This window comes from Diadema antillarum, unplaced genomic scaffold (assembly GCF_040938485.1).
Source record: "Diadema antillarum isolate AM-2024a unplaced genomic scaffold, OU_Dant_1.0 seq00001348_RagTag, whole genome shotgun sequence".
In the NCBI taxonomy this organism is placed as follows: Eukaryota; Metazoa; Echinodermata; class Echinoidea; order Diadematoida; family Diadematidae; genus Diadema; species Diadema antillarum.
In genome coordinates, this window is record NW_027272113.1 from 122,246 (window position 1) to 138,694 (window position 16,449).

A 16,449-nucleotide genomic window follows, 5' to 3' on the forward strand; every position below is an offset into this window, starting at 1 on the left:
CAATTGTTACCAAGAGCACTTTGGTTTGCGTTATTTTGGACATTTGCATCAATTTCAAAACCAATTTTCATCCAAATGAATTTATGAACTCCTTTTAGAGTTGTATTCTTTTTAAAACCTTTGCTCAGTGGTTTCTAAGTATCTCGAAAAAAATAAATGGCCGAATTTTTGCCTCCATCAAAGATGGTAAATAGTAAATTCCTGGAATCATTAGTGATATTCTTTTCGGAGGCAAATGTTACAGTAAATTACTGTAATAGAAGGCGCGAAGTACATTATGGGATACACAACGTTTACAAAATACGAAAGAGCATGTGCTTCCAAGAAGAAGTCAGTGTTTATTTGATGAAAATTGGTTTTGAATCAGCTGAGGTATCCAAAATAAAGCAATCCTAATACAAGGTGGGACCCACTTTTTATTAGTATTGCCTTGCTTTACTTTGTTGTCGAAAAATATTTCAGTCATTTTAAAACCGATTTTCATCAAAATGAACTTTGAATCCCTCTTAGAATGGTATGCTCTGCGCTGGTAGCACTTCATAAGTGGTTTCTTGGTATCTGGCAAAAAAGGTTAAAAGCACAATCCTCATCTCCACCAATACTTTCCATCCCTTTAAATGAGAATATCTGGAAGATTCTGGAAGATTCTGGAAGGAACATTACACTCTAAATCCATGGAGTAAAATTTTGCTAAAGTAAACTCAAGAGTGCTCAATATTGAGCAAGATTGAACATTTAACAGCGGTAAATTCGCCTTTATTGAGCAAACTCGTTCTTTTTACCCCTCTTTACTCAATATTTACATACTTTCATTTTGCTCTTCTTCGTGAGTAAGGTTTGCTCCATTATCTTACTCAACTCGGAGTAAACTGCATTTTACACTCTCGCTGTTTACACTGTACCAGGCGAGCCCAGTCGCGATATTGCTATGTTAGGTGTAAAAAGGACACACGCGGATGACTGGTGGGTCATTTTTACACTTGCGCGCGCACGTGCATGCATACCAACTACATATAAAGTATAGTAGTAGTCTGTACTGTACTTCGACGCGACATCGTGTTGACAGAGCACGAAGCATGGCGGACAGCGAAGTTGCTTTTTTGCTGCGTCAATGGGGTCTTGTTGACCAAATCCCCAACTTTAAAAGTAAGTATAAATTACCAGTATGTTTGTTTCCAATAATGTAGGTGCTTCAAGTTAGTTGATGGTACCGTTCGGAAGTGGTACCTACGACTAGTTGACCCTGCCTGCGCCGCACAGCAGCTGGCTTTGCACTTCAAGCGTATGTACTCGGCGGCCGGCGCCGGCCCTCGGCGGCTGGCTCTTCAAAGGCCGGCCGCTTGGCCCATGTTCGACCTAGTCACTGACACAGGTCCAATACTCGGCATAATCGTGATAAGCATGTGTGCAAGAACTAGTACAGTACCGTACTTTAGATTAGGGTTTTTGATAGGCCTAACGTTTACTTGTTAAATGTTAGACAAGGCTGCACACTGGCACTGGTCCGACGGTCCCTGACCAGTAAAAATCACTGTCGGACCAGTAACTTTTTCAGGAATGGACCAGTAAAAAATGGAAAGACTGGGTACTTACTGGTCCGATGGACAGGCCGGACCAGTAGAAAAAATGGGTTAGTGTGCAGCCCTGTGTTAGATCTACTTTTGTCAGACTAAGCCTTCATAGGCTATAGTCAAGTATAGAGTAGGACAAGTTGATAGAAATCTATAGTCTATGCTATAGGCCTAGTCTAGATACTACTGTCTACTGACAGTATGGTATTTCTACTGTCTTCTGGTTTGCTTGAAGCCTTGGCTTGCCTTTGATTTGTGTGAGGTCTGGATGCACAGATTACAACATTTTGTAACAATGTCAAAGAGGTGAAATAATGCAGTAGAGTCTAGGCCTACATCATTTTCATATTAGTTCAAAGGCTTCAAACTGTGTCTGTTCTGTGGAATTTGACATTTTGGGAATCTGGCTAGATTTACCTCAAGACACATTTCCAAAATGTCAAAAATCTGCTGAACAGACACAGTTTGAAACCTTCCAACTAAATACATGTAATGATGTAGACCAAGAATATAACTCTAACTTAGAGTTACAATTGTACTAGTAAGTTACATCCTGTAGACCCTATTGTCTAGCTGTCTGCTATCTTTTCCTTCAGACTCAGTAGACTATTGTGCAACAACTTAAGTCTTATCCAGCTTATAATTTTCAAAGATAATTACCTAATCAGCCTTTACAACAAAAAAAAAAAAAAAATGGGTGGCTGTTCAACATGTATACATTCATTTACCACTCTCTTTTTGGAAGAAGTTACTGGAGTTACACTATGGTCATAAACCCTTATCGTTCTTCACTTTCCTCAAATAATATGTTAATACATGATCTGAAATAGATACGAACACAGCAAGGTTGAACTTGACATCAACTATGCAGTTTCGTGACTTACATGATTGACATCCTCTTACATACATGTATTATGATCAGTGAGTTAATGAGCAGTTGATAGCTGTAGGGGTTTACCAACATGTAACTTGAATCCATCCATAAAAGTAAAGGGTATATTGTCAAATATTGCTATTTTATATTACCCCTTTAATACACATGTTTGCTTTCTCTCTTTTTTGTTGTTGAGATTTTGAAGTTTTGAGAATCGTGATAGAGGGAGCTTTTCAAAGGATGTTATGTGCTATTAGGAGACAGGGTTAAAAAAAAAAATCTGGTACCAATTAATTTTTTTATGTTTTAAAGTTTAAAAAGTGTGTTTTCTTCAACCAAATATTCATATCTATCCTGAAATAAATCATGAGAACTTTATTCATTGGAGTTGAAATTATTGCATATTCAGAAATTTATGCAAATTTGGCCAGACCTGTATAAAAATTACAGAGTCAAGGCACCACTCTTGCCAGCGCTTGTATCCATGACATGTCCTTGACTGTACCATTGACGTGGGGGGGGGGGGGGAATTGGGCTTGCGTGATACCCTGAATTCCACTAGAAATACAAACTGCCCAGACTTTAAACACTTAAAAAATCCCTTTAAAGAAAATCTAATCGCACACAATTTGTTTTTCCTATCCAGATTAAAAGAGCTATAAAATGGCTATAAAGGAAGGGGAAAGCGGCTAGTTGCATATTGTATGTACTGTATATTGTCTTCATTGAAGTGTGTTTCTTTGTGTGTTTAGTGTGTACGGTATGTGTGCTTTTACAGTGCCTTGACATTTCAATTTTTTTATTTAAATCATGCATTACTCCAAAAAATGTACAAAATTGTAGGCCTACCTCGACAATTAAAAACAAAAATACATGATACATTTCATGAGGTTATATCAACCAAGAAAATTGTTGATGTAATATTTTGAGGGGGGCAGGGGGAGACCACAAATCAATTTTGAAAAACAGCATCATAATTCATATGATTTTTGAAATGACAAGGATGTCAAAAAGGCAATTTTGAGTATTTTTAATGGTAACAAACTTGAACAGTAATGCTTTTTGCTGTTTATGATAATCTACAGTATGGATTGTATAAAAGCACGCAAATCAACTTATCATTCATTTCTCTTTTTTTTCCTAAATAGAATTTACCATATTTTTTCTTTTGTTTTAGATTGTGGCATTGACCTGTCAGCATTCAAGCTGCTGGATGCAAGTCTTGTGAAGGATGTGATCTCCCAATTGGGCCCAAGGCTTAAATTTGTTCACCATTTCGAAAAATGGAAGAAACAGGCAAGTGTGTGACCAAGGACATCTCAAAAATCATTCCTGCAAAAATGTTTGCATGTTGCAAATGTGTGAAATCCTTTGAAAGAAGTGTGGACCTGTGGAACCACCTAAAGATCCACAACATAAACTCAAAGACCAAAACAAAACTTGTGTGTCATGTGCAAGAATGTTTTAAAACATTCTATCATGGTTACAGCTACAAGCGGCACTTGGAACAAGATCATGATTCCATTGTAGAAAATGTCAGTGATGGAGATTCTGTTGGAAACACAGTTTTTAGTGATGAAAGTGCATCAGAGCAGTCAGAAGTGCTTCCAAATGAAAAACCCACAGAGGAAATTTCATCAGCAATCAAACAGTCTGTTTCTGAATATGTAGCAAAACTTAAAAGCTCATCCCTGCCATCCTCCACAGTGCAAAGTATAATTTGTGACACACAAGAGCTGCTCACTAATGTAATTGAAGCAGTTCAACAAGTGTCAGCCCCCATCATCGAGGACGTATCTCAGGATATCAAACCCTCAGTTGATCAAATTGACACTCTACAGTCAGTCCTTGACATGGTGAAAGATCCTTTTGAGCATTTCAGTTTATCTACTCGGCATAAACAAAACCAATTTGCCCGCAACTGTAATGTTCTTATTGAGCCAGAAGAAATTGTTTTTGGCAATGTATACAAAGAATGTCTGAATACACATACTGGAAGGACTGAGCAGAAACAAGTTGAAGAAACTTTTCAGTACGTGCCAGTCGGTGAAAATCTGAAAGTATTCTTGGAACAACCAGGCTATATGTCAGTCATCATTCAGGAAAAAGACACTGCTGGCGAAAAAGATGTGCTTCAGACTTACAGAGATGGATCATATTACAAAGCTTGTGAAGGAAACCAAGACTGTGTGGATATAGAATTGTTGCTGTATAATGATGACTTTGAGACAGCGAACCCCCTAGGTTCAAAGAAAGGGAAACACAAACTTCTTGGTATCTATGTTACTGTTGCTTCTTTGCCCAAGAAATACCAAGCTAAACTGGAAAATGTCCTTTTAGTTGCTCTAGCAAAATCTTCTTTGGTATCCAAATATGGTGTAAATGTTGTTCTTCAGCGTATTTCGGATGACCTTGAAGTTCTCTTCACAGAAGGTCTTCATATTAATAGTCCAGATGGATTCACTGGCCGTGTACGTCCCCGACTCTTCCAGGCAGTCGGTGATAACTTAGCTCTCAATACCATGCTCGGCTTTGCTGGAAGTTTTAGTGCCAACTATTTTTGCCGGTTCTGCAAAGCACTCAAGGCAATATGCAGAAAACAGGTAGCTGTTGATCAAAGGTTACTCCGTACTGAAGAAAACATTGATTATGATATCAGTGTAAATGATGTTTCTCAAACGGGACTTCGGAGGTCGTGTGCTCTCAATACACTGAGCTATTACCATGTGTCGCAAAACTATGCTCCTGACCTGATGCATGATTTCCTAGAAGGGTTACTTCCAATCGAGATGAAACTTGTACTTTCAGAACTCATAAATCAGGGAAGATTTAGCCTTGATGAACTGAACTGTCGTATTCAGTCATTCAGCTATGGTATAACAGAAAAAGCAAACAAGCCCAGCCCCATCCTTCAAAGTCACCTTAGCAATCCATTTGGACCAAGTGGTCAAAAGGCTTCACAGATGAGTTGTCTTGCTGAGTTCTTACCCCTGATTGTGGGAGATAAAGTTGAAGAAGGATGTGAGTACTGGAGGTTGTTCACAGTTCTTCTGGAGATATACCAACTGGTCTTAGCACCAAACATTAGTACTGCTGTCACCTACTACTTGCAGTCAAGGATTAATGAGCATCATCAGTTATATTTGCAACTGTTTCCTGATAACCATCTCCTCCCCAAGCATCACAACCTCCTCCACTATCCCAAGGCAATCAGACAGCTGGGCCCTTTGTCACAGTATGCTTGTATGAGGCAAGAAGGAAAGCACAAGCCTTTGAAAAAGTGGGCGAAAACTTGTAATAATTACAAGAACATCGCCAAGACAGTTGCACGTAAACACCAGGAAGCACAGGCATTCAGAATGCTCAAGAAAGAACACATCAACAGCGAATGTGTATACATCCACACATCAGAATTTGTCAAAGTTTGTGATCTTGAGAGCGAGGTAGAAGTATGTCGGCTGTTGAGCTGTGAACCTGATACCTTACTAGAATTGTGTGATAAAGTAACATTCTATGGATACACATACAGACCCAATGTCATGTTACTGACTGACTGGTGTGGTGAACTACCATCTTTCTCAAGGATTGATTATATTATGAGAAAGCAAGATGGACTGTATCTAATGATCCAGCCATGGAAAACAAAGTACTTTCATGATCACTTTCAAGCCTTTGTTGCATCAGAAAAGGAGTTGGATTCTCTACAGTTGCTTAATCCTGAAGACCTGTTTGAACACAGACCTGTCCATGCAGTGAAGAGTCATGATAGTGCAGATCATCAGTGGTACATTCCTACCAGATACATGCTGTCATAACTGCAACAAAGATCACTAGACCAAAGTAATAAACTTCAAAAATAACTTACAGGTACATGCTCACTTCAGTTTCAATTTTTCAATTTAACCATTTCAAACTTCTGTGCTTTCTTTCTACACAAAGTTATACATGTATGTACTGGTATATCAAATGAAAGGAAAGTAAGTACCGTGGTACAATTTTTTATTTTTTTTTTGTTTGTAAACTAATGACCATTATACAGGATAAACCTATTGAAATGGAACAGAAGATACATTCAGTTTTTATGATTTCTCACTGACTAGCATTTATTGTCATTAAGCTGGCTGGAAAGAACATCTTTTTTCTTATTAAGAGGACACCAAGATCATAACATTTGGTTGTGAGCAGGGCTTGCACCCTTCTTCCAGGCATACAAGTTATGCACTTCAGTTTTGATTTCATGCTGTACATCTCTCTGTTTATTGCATTGTTTACATCAATTAAAATGTCAGTTCATTTCCCTTTTTAATGATACTGAAATCATGGAATGTGTACAACATTTTTGTGCGTGACCATGTACAAAATTTTTGCATAATGGATTGGCATTGTTATCAGATCAATGATCATGAGTATGGAGGGGAAACAGTTCTCTGTGAATCACTTTCCACAATGCACAAATCTGTAATTCAACCCAAAAATTACTGTCTTGATTTGATTTTGCACTATAACTCAAAAGTGTGTAAGTATCAGTAAAAATAATGTGCATGAGGATACAGTGCTGGCAACTGTACACTCATTCCAATAATTTTAATGTCAAGTAAGATTTATTAAAAAGGAATGATTGTAAGCTCATTGCTGTTGAATTGCTAAACCCTTTTTGAGTGGTGTATTTTCATCCTTATAGGACGAAGCAAATAATGCTGCAGAATCTGTACTCAAAGACATGCAGATGGGCTGGGAGTCATCTGAAGTTTCTGATGATCTGATGCTGTCAGATATGGAATCAGTTACTTTTGACCTTTCCCAGGCTTCAACTATCCCAGTAGATGTAGAAGAACCATCATGCTCATCAGCTGTAGTTCAGGATCTGAACAGCAGCAGTGATACACCGCCACCACTCAAACGTCAGAAAGCAGTAAGATACGTAAGTTCACATTTCATATGTAATTCATTTAGTCATATTGATATACATGTACTCATGTTATTACATACAGTGTATGTGCATGTATATAGTGTCTCATCTGTACTTTGTGAAAATAATTTTTTTTTTTTTTTTTGCCATCATGCACAGTATAGATATGAGCAAATTTTTCTAAGATTCAGCCTTTCTTATGTTGTGTGTAGAGGAGGAATATATAAGCATTGGAATTTCAAATCACACCAGAATTCAGAGGTGTCATGATATTGACTCTGTTTTTTTTTTATTTTTTTATTGTCAAAGTCTCTTGAAAATAGTCATTCACTGCTGGGAAGCCCATTCTTGGTGCTAATTACTTATTATTTTGAGCCCTGATCATGCTACTGATTATAGTACTTGTACGCAGAACCAATTGAAATTACATGTACTGTATAATTTTTAGATTCTCTTCTAGCTAATATTTCGAAAGAAGTTGAAATATGCCAGAAAAAATGAATTGCCTCCTGTATCATGATGTTTACACACACACACACACACACACCATTTTTTAAACTCATGCAATCTTGAATATTTTACAGGATGTGGGTGAAATTCTGAAGAAATCTTTGGAAGGGAGGAAAACGTTAGAGGAAGTAACTCGAATGAAAGTCTGCACGCCACACAACACTCGTGTCATCTGCAATATGTGTACAGAGCATCTAGTAGACTTGCATGGCCTCAGGTAATGACATTTTACCATTTGCAATGGCATCCTAATATTACCTTGCTTCTGTCTGTGTTAATTTTGCATTCCTATTCTTTTTGTTTCTCTTCTCATTTCTTCTAACAAATAATCACATTCACTTTACAAGACCTTTTTTTTTTTTACCTAAAGTTGTATCTTCACGTAGGTGAATTTCTCATGTCCAATTCATTTCCAAACCCTCTTCTCCCTCTTCAGGAATCTTATTATTTATATACCCTAGACTGGGAAATGTGTAAGATCTTCCATATTTTGATAACCCTAAAAGTCATTTTATCCAAGGATAGTATCATTATGACTCATATTTTTTTTTTTTATTTAGGCCTATACCCATAATTGGATATGCAGGTTCTCCACTGTTCCTAGTGCTTGAATAGAATCTGTTCTTCCATTTTCATGAACAGAGAATCATGTTTAATGTCTGGTTTTTAATACCCTTAAGTGGTAAATTTATTCAAGGATTACATAATCATTCATCTCAATTTGATACCCTTTCCCCCAGATTTTTCCTGTTTTTGATACCCTTGTAGGGATTCCCTGTAGGTTCCTGGTCTGGTGCTGAGAAAACTAGCCTCTTTTTGTTAATGCAGATGATGTACAAGCTTTAATAGGATATACTTTATGGGGGAGGGGGGGAATGCTCAACTACACCACAGTGCTTTGTGTGGGAATTGTATCACATGTGCATTTGCAATGATTTATGTACATTTCACTACAATTCTCATATTTTTTGTCATCAGACCTGGCCCTGACATGAAGGGGGCAATGGCCTCCTCCATCATTGCAGAGTTCCCCTTCCTTAAAGATCCAGCTGGCAATGGAGACGTGAGTAGACAGTTTAAAAATTACTGACTTAGCAGTCATTTGATTTTTCGTAAGACACAACCCAAGTTGACAGATAACTATTGACAAATGATATCTTTGGAATAAAATCAATGAATAACATGTAGAAATATGTATATATATATATATATATATATATATATATATATAATTTAATGCTGATCTTACTACAGGCTTCAGAAATATAATGAAAATGTTTGTGGATGCCTAGCTGTACATGCATGTACAGTGCAGACATTTCATTCTTTGCTAGGAGCAATTTTAACAACATCTGTCCATAAGTGCATGTGTACAGGTACTACAGGATTATGATAAATTGCTAAAATTTACCATGTTTGTGGGCAAAGTATTAAGTGGCTTATTGGTTCAAGGTTCATGTTTCATCTAAAACAGGGTTTAGTTATTAAAAGATACTGGGTACAGGTGTTCCCTTGCACTATACTACAAGGAGAAAGAATCAATTGTACATCAGTTTACTTGTTTCTCTATGAAGAGCAATTAGTGAAAATAACCCAAATGGACTTAGTTGAGATATAAACAAAAATAGAAACAAAGAATGTCAAAAGAATTCTGAATTTAGAGATGTTGTGATTAATGATCTCGCACCATTACCATAAATAGTTAGCTTCCTTCTGTCACTGATTCTGAAAAAGCTTTGTCAGCATTTGGGTTTTGATGATGCTATTCTTGTTACCATGCTTTACCATGAGAATTCTGTGTCAATGACCTTTTAACCTCACAACATAGCACTGTTGCATTTTTAGCTTTGTACACTCTTACCATGCTTACCCAGTACTTTTAAACCTGGTGTTGTGTCTTTTTAGTTGATAATACATACAGTATTGTGTTAGCATGTTTGAAGTCTCTGAAACACTACTAACCAATTTCCTATGTCAAGTTCGTGACCATTCATCTTACAATGTTAATATGTGTATTACAACAATGATTGCCTTGGAGATTGAATTCTTACAAATATTTACAAATGTATTTACCAATCTGAGTATCATTACACTCAAACAGCTGTAAATTTGAAACCCATGTGCATTCTCAAACAGCTCAGTAATGCATGCTGAACAATATATCATGCACATGTATCATGGTATTTTAGATAAATTTTATGATACATGAGTTACAAGTGTACTTCTTCATACTTTGCATACTCATATTTTTCAAGGTTTTGCTTGTAGTTCAAGCTCTGGAACAAAAAATCCATAACTTTGACATTTTTAGTTATAATTCAGTCTAAATATATATCAAAACACATTCAGAAATTTTGACCCTGTCAGAACAAAAAAATTACTCCCTTTACTGTGAAAATAACCATATAAACTCTTTTAATTGTGACATTCTTCTTGCTCATTAATATTATTTCATTTCTTTTTTAAAGGAGGAGTGGTACTTGAAAGGGAGTACCAAACTTCCAGCAGGTGGTAGGCTGGAAAACCGGCTGAAGTACCTGAGAAGGAAAACAGCAGAGCAAGACAGGAAGCAAGACAAAGCCAAGGTTGGCAGTCCTAAGGATACCACTTCAAGTTCTTCCAATGAGGATTCAACCTCATCATTGCAGATGAATTATGGTATGTGCTTACAAATGTAGCCAATTATCTCCAAAGTAAAGTGAAGCAGGCTTGAGAAATACTTGCCCTGTATAAAAAATTTGTTTCTGTGCATCAAGCAGTAAACAATTGAGTTAAATGTAGATTTACCTACAACAATCTATTCATTTGCATAATTTTTCCACCTTGGGTCTGTTAGCAAGGCTTGAAAAAAGTGACTTCATTGCATTTTGGGGTTAAATATAAATTTTGTATTGATTGAATGTTAGTACTAACTTTTTAAACCCATTTAAAGAGTAATTTTTGACTGGGTCTAAGGGGAAGTGCAAGTTATAGAAAAATCAGCGTGACTTGGGTAAAATGTGGCAATATTTCTATATGCACTATAATTATGATATGCCTTGTTCTTATACTTTGTTTACTTTTAGGAGAATTAGCAGCCCAAGCAATATTGTTAATGATGTCTGATAATGCATACAGCCTAACACAAAAATATTGGGCTATTTCAGAGGTTTATAGGTCAGAGATGGGTGGGATGGCTATATCCCCCCCCCCCCCTTTTTCAGGATTAAAGCTAGAAAATGCTAGGATGAACATTAAGGCTATGCATTTGTTCTCAGGCTTGATTCAATAATGATTGTTATTATGAGTTTCCATAATTTGTATCAGATTTGGCAGACATGAAAGCTACGACCGAATGGTTGAAGAGTCATGACACCCCTCACAAAGACGTTGTGGCCAAGATGGAGCAGACAGCAGCTTATAGAAGGGACTTTGTACATTCCAACCTGCCGAGAAGTTCAAAGAACAAGCCGTGTGTGACTGAAGTGCTGGCTGAGTTTCCACACCTTCTTTCTCCTGGAATGGTAGGTGCATGTTACGTCCCCATTGTGAATGGCAGGTGCATGTTATATCCTCATTGTAAGCTGTCACAGGGGTTTTATTATCATGTCCAATATCTACCAAAATCTAGATGAACAAAATTATTGCATTCAGTGTTTGCCATATTTGCATGTACACACAAATGCCTGATTTTTGTTGTTAAATCACAGCGTGCAAAATTTAAAAAAAAAAAAAAAAAATCTGTACATATTCTATAGATAACATTGTATGAAGTATGTTTGCCTTCCTACCCATAGAATAGTATGAAATATATATATATATTTTTTAATGTAAGAAATCATCTAATATGAAATATACATGTATATTGATATCATCAATGCTTGTCTGAATATCCATTTCTGTTTCTCTTCAAAAGCAATTTACTTATTTATTTATTTTTTTTTTTTTTGGGGGGGGGATGGGGTATAGATGAGGTTTCTTGTGCATCATCTTTATTATGCATGTAGCTTCTTACGGTAAGATTTGATGGGGGTTAAAGGTCTCTTGCTGATGTGTGAGTAAGGAGACAATTTGACTGCATGCTGTAGATAAATTTTTTTCCCCCATGTTAGGAGGGGGGGGCTAATTAAGCTCCCCCTCCCCTCTGGAATACATAGGGTTAAGGCACAGTGTGTGTTGGGAACATACACAATGGACTAAGATGGTGAGAATTCAAGATCTAACAGGCAAATTAACAGACAAAAAACAAAATAACTGCAAAAACATGTTTTGTTGTTGTTGTTTCTTGTTTCTTTGCAGATTGAGCAGGATTACAACAAGCTATTTGATGGAAAGGGGGACCTTCACAAAGTGGCCAGTAGTATCATCTTGGCATTCTGGACTATGGGAATAGAATTTCTCCAGGGTGGAAGGTGAAATTCGGAGTACAAGAAAGACGTGATGAGGACTTCACTCAAGGTGTGTAATTATTGATAGATACTGTAGACTTAGGGGACATTTGACAGGCGGGTGACTTTGGACAGTTTAGACAATTTCACTTACATTATTTTGCTGCTTGCAATATACAAGAGAAGTGCAGTAATTCAAATATTCCATATCCCCCTTTCATAACCTACAAAAATATTTGCAGAAAAACCAACAGCAAAAAAAAAAATGTAAGTAAAACAATTCCTGTCCAAAGTCACCCAACTGTCCCGTCCCCTAGTTCATGGTAACACATTATATTTGATTTTAAAATGATGTGATATACACTTCATCATCCCTCATAATGTAGATGTAATAGGATTTATAGAAGTGTTTTACTCCATTGCATTCTTCCAAATGGTGTATTAGTAAAAACAGCACCAAGGGTCGTTTGTGCCCTTTCCAACATCTGACACCGAGGCAAGTGCTGGAATCAAGCTACTTCCAACTACTGCTGCTCGTGGCTTCTATTGTTGCTCATCACATTAACCTTTTTGTAATCTTTGTTGTAGCCCCCACCTACATTTGGGCACCTTCCCAAATACACAGCACACAGCACACCACCAATTCTTCCATAAAAGAGCAGTGTGCATGTCTGCAAATCTGCATAATAATCTTAAGTCATCACTGGCCGATCCAGGATTCTTAAAAGGGATGGGGGGGGGGGGGAGGCGGGCAAAAATTTTGCCGCATTTTCTTGTATTACTACACAAAAATAGCAGCATAAAAAGGGGGGAGGGGCTGTGGTTGAATTTTTTTTTTTTGCGTGTGATGACTAAAAATGTGTTATCAACCAAATAAGGGGTGGCAGTGGCTTATTCGCCCCCAATCGCCCACTGGTTATAAAATAAGCCCTGAATTTGGAGAGATATAAAGCTGATATGTGAATTGAAAATATGCCAGGATTGATTTATGGTGTGAAGACATATGTAGCGTAAAATCTTTCATATTCTAATAAAGACTTTTGTGTACTCCACTAACAGAGGAAAAGGCAAATCTGGCTTTTCTTATGCTGTCACATCTGTTCCCGGGCAAGAAGTCATCAAAAGGGGAAGAGCCTCTTCCCAAGAGTCATTGGAGTGTTTCATCGACTGCCAAAAGGTATGTCAAATGTTTGTAGCAAAAGCAGTATTAGTGAAGAAAATTGAAAAATTTTGTGTTAGCATGGGTCACATCTCCATACAGCAAGATCAACTCCACGTATCAAGTCAAGACATGAACACTTTGATGCTTCATCAAAAAGGAATGTGTATTGAATAAAAAGTTCCAGTAACTGTTATGTGCTACTAAAATGTTTACATCTGTTTGCCTGAGAGCTTAGTTGTCAAAGTTATATTTCACGTATTACTGATGTCAAGTTTTATGTAATAGGGTCCTGGCATGTGAACTTGAATCGCGCTTATGATGGTAAGAAATGTAGCCATTTGAATTTTACACGTACCAGAACTCGCTGGCCCTAATTTTAAACTATATATAGGATTAACAGGGGAAGGAAAATGCATAGAGTATTAATCACAAAGATTTGTGTGATGTGTTGCAGAGTTTTAACCTAAAGCAATATTGACTGAAATCAGTCATTAAAAAATATCACCACGGGAATGAAATGTTTCATATCACTATTGATGGTAGTCGTTTCTTGCAGATTTTTATTCTTTGATTGAAACTATTTCTTTCCAGTATAGTGGAGGAAACAGCAAACTTCGTTTTCAGACTTTGTGAGCCATAAGATAAGATGTACTTTTTATGCCTCTGCCACGAAGTGGTGCTGGAGGCATTATGTTTTCGGGTTGTCCGTCCGTCCGTCCTTCCGTCCGTCCGTAATGAATTTTGTAGACAGCGTAACTTAAAAACCTCTTGAGGTATCCTAATCAAACTTGGCATGTATGTGTATTAGGGGGTGAAGTTGTGCCTATCAACTTTTGGGTGCACATGCTCCAGGTCAAAGGTCAAAAGGTCAAGGTCAAATATGTAAAATTTCTCTATTTCCACCATATCTATGCAATGCCTGAAGATATTTTCTTGAAACTTAGTGTATACATGTATTACCCAATTTAGATTCTCTAGTGAAAGTTTGGGGTCATGAGGTCAAAGGTCAAAAGGTCAAGTAAAAATATTAAAACTTCACTTTTTTTCTCCGTACCTTGGAAATTGTTCAAGGTATCTTCATGGAACATAGTATATTTACATGTACTGACTGGCAGTGATTATCTAGAGAATTTAGGGTTCATGGGGTCAAAGGTCACGGGTCAAAGGTCAAAGGCAACACTTCAAAATTTTACTATTTCCCTCATATTTATGCAATGCCAGCAGGATTATTTTTTTTTTTAAACACTTGGTGTATGCAAATATAACCCAATAGAGATTCTCTGGAAAGTTTCTTTTTTTTTTTGCTTTTTTTTTTTGCCTCAAAGGTCAAAGATCAAGTGAAAGTGCTGAATTAGCTTTTTCCTCCATTTCTCGGAAGTGGCTCGAGTTATCTTGAAACTTACTACATATTTATGCATGTCCTGCCTGACAGTGATTATCGTATGAATCTTAGGGTCAAAGGCCAGATGAAAATGGTAACAATTTACTGTTCAATACAGAAATTGCACTTTTTCTCCCTACCTTGAAAATTACTTAATGCATAAACTTATGAATGGGTCAAAGTCAAGTTAAAGTCCTTAAATCCCCAAATACATGCTCTCCTATTCATCCAATCAAACCTAGGTTAAAGGAAGGTGAACATTCAACACATTTGTGACAAACGTCATTTTAATTTTTGCCAATTTTGTGAAAATGTAATCACACATTGTCCACATGTACTATAGACCTATTAGGAGAATCATGCATTATGGCGGAGGTATACTAGTTGCCATAGCGACATTTGCAGTTTAATATTTATCATTTGCAGGAAGGAACCAGTCTCGAGGCCTACCGAAAAGACCATGGGAGGAACCAGCCTTTCGTCCTGGCTGTAGGGAACAATGTCTGCCAGCCAATCCAGTGCTTCGTCATTCTGGAGAGCCAAGTGTTTGAGAGAAAGAACCTCGTATCTGCTGTTGACCTGTGCTATAAGATATTTCAGATCTTTGATCTGGAGTATCCAGCACAGGCTCGAGCCATGTGGGTGATCTTGGACACTGTGGTGTATGGGGTGGAAGCAGGTGCCCAAGAAACGGGGGCAGTAAAGGCCTTCAGAGCCTACTACCATTTTAATAAGAAGTAGAGAAAATGTTCAGCTGAAGACTGGTATTAACTTCTTGGTTAGGGGAAGACATATCTGTAAGTTGAAAAAAAGATTATATTAATCATGTGTTAGTGGATTCCCATACCTTTCCTACCCACTGTATCATCTGGAGTTCAGTTAGCGTGAGCTGGATGGTGTTTCTGCTTGTAATTCTCTTGTGATAGATTCCCCCAGAATGGCAAAATGGTAAACACTCGATTACAAGCACATACATGTACTACTGTGGTGTCTTTGGAGAGCATGCTCTTACATAAAATATTTAAGCAGAGTAAAGATTGATTGAACTGTTGTGATAACAAAAAAGAAATATATCTTCTTAGTATGAATACATATCCATAATCCAAGAAATATAAAAGATGCAATTCTTAAAGTCAGTATGTGCTGCTAATCAAGAATTTACGGTACATCAATTTTGAAACAATCACTGTTTCGTCATTCTTGTGAAGCAAGCGTGTTAGCAGAAGAGTTTTGTATCTGCTGTTCACCTGTGATATAAAATCTCTTTTAGATTTTCAATTCATAGTATCCCACACAGGCATGAGCTCTGTGGGTCATTTTAAATCTTTTGGAAGCAAGTACGATGAAAAAGGGGCAGTAAAAGCCTTTAGAGCCTTCTACCAGTTTAATAAGAGGTAGAATGTTCACTTAAAGGTAAAAATTAACTTAATGATAAGGGGAAGACAAATAGCTGTATGTTGTTTTAAAAAAATTATTATTATTATTATTATTATTATGTTTTAAGTGGGTTCCATTTCAGGATCATATATGCTACATCATTTTTATACCAATTTATTTTACATGTTCATATTGTTTTATTTGGAGTTTGCTTAATAGGGTGAGCTGCATTACATTTATGAGTTTGTTCTCGTTCTTGTGAAAGATTTCTCCAATATGGCAAATACCGTAAACTCTG

General features: G+C 37.0%; 1 pseudogene; it reads left to right on the forward strand.

Annotated features, from left to right (window-relative positions):
• Window positions 1-1,076: 1,076 nt before the first annotated feature.
• On the forward strand, window positions 1,077-15,930 carry LOC139708552 (uncharacterized; annotated as a pseudogene).
• Window positions 15,931-16,449: the final 519 nt, after the last annotated feature.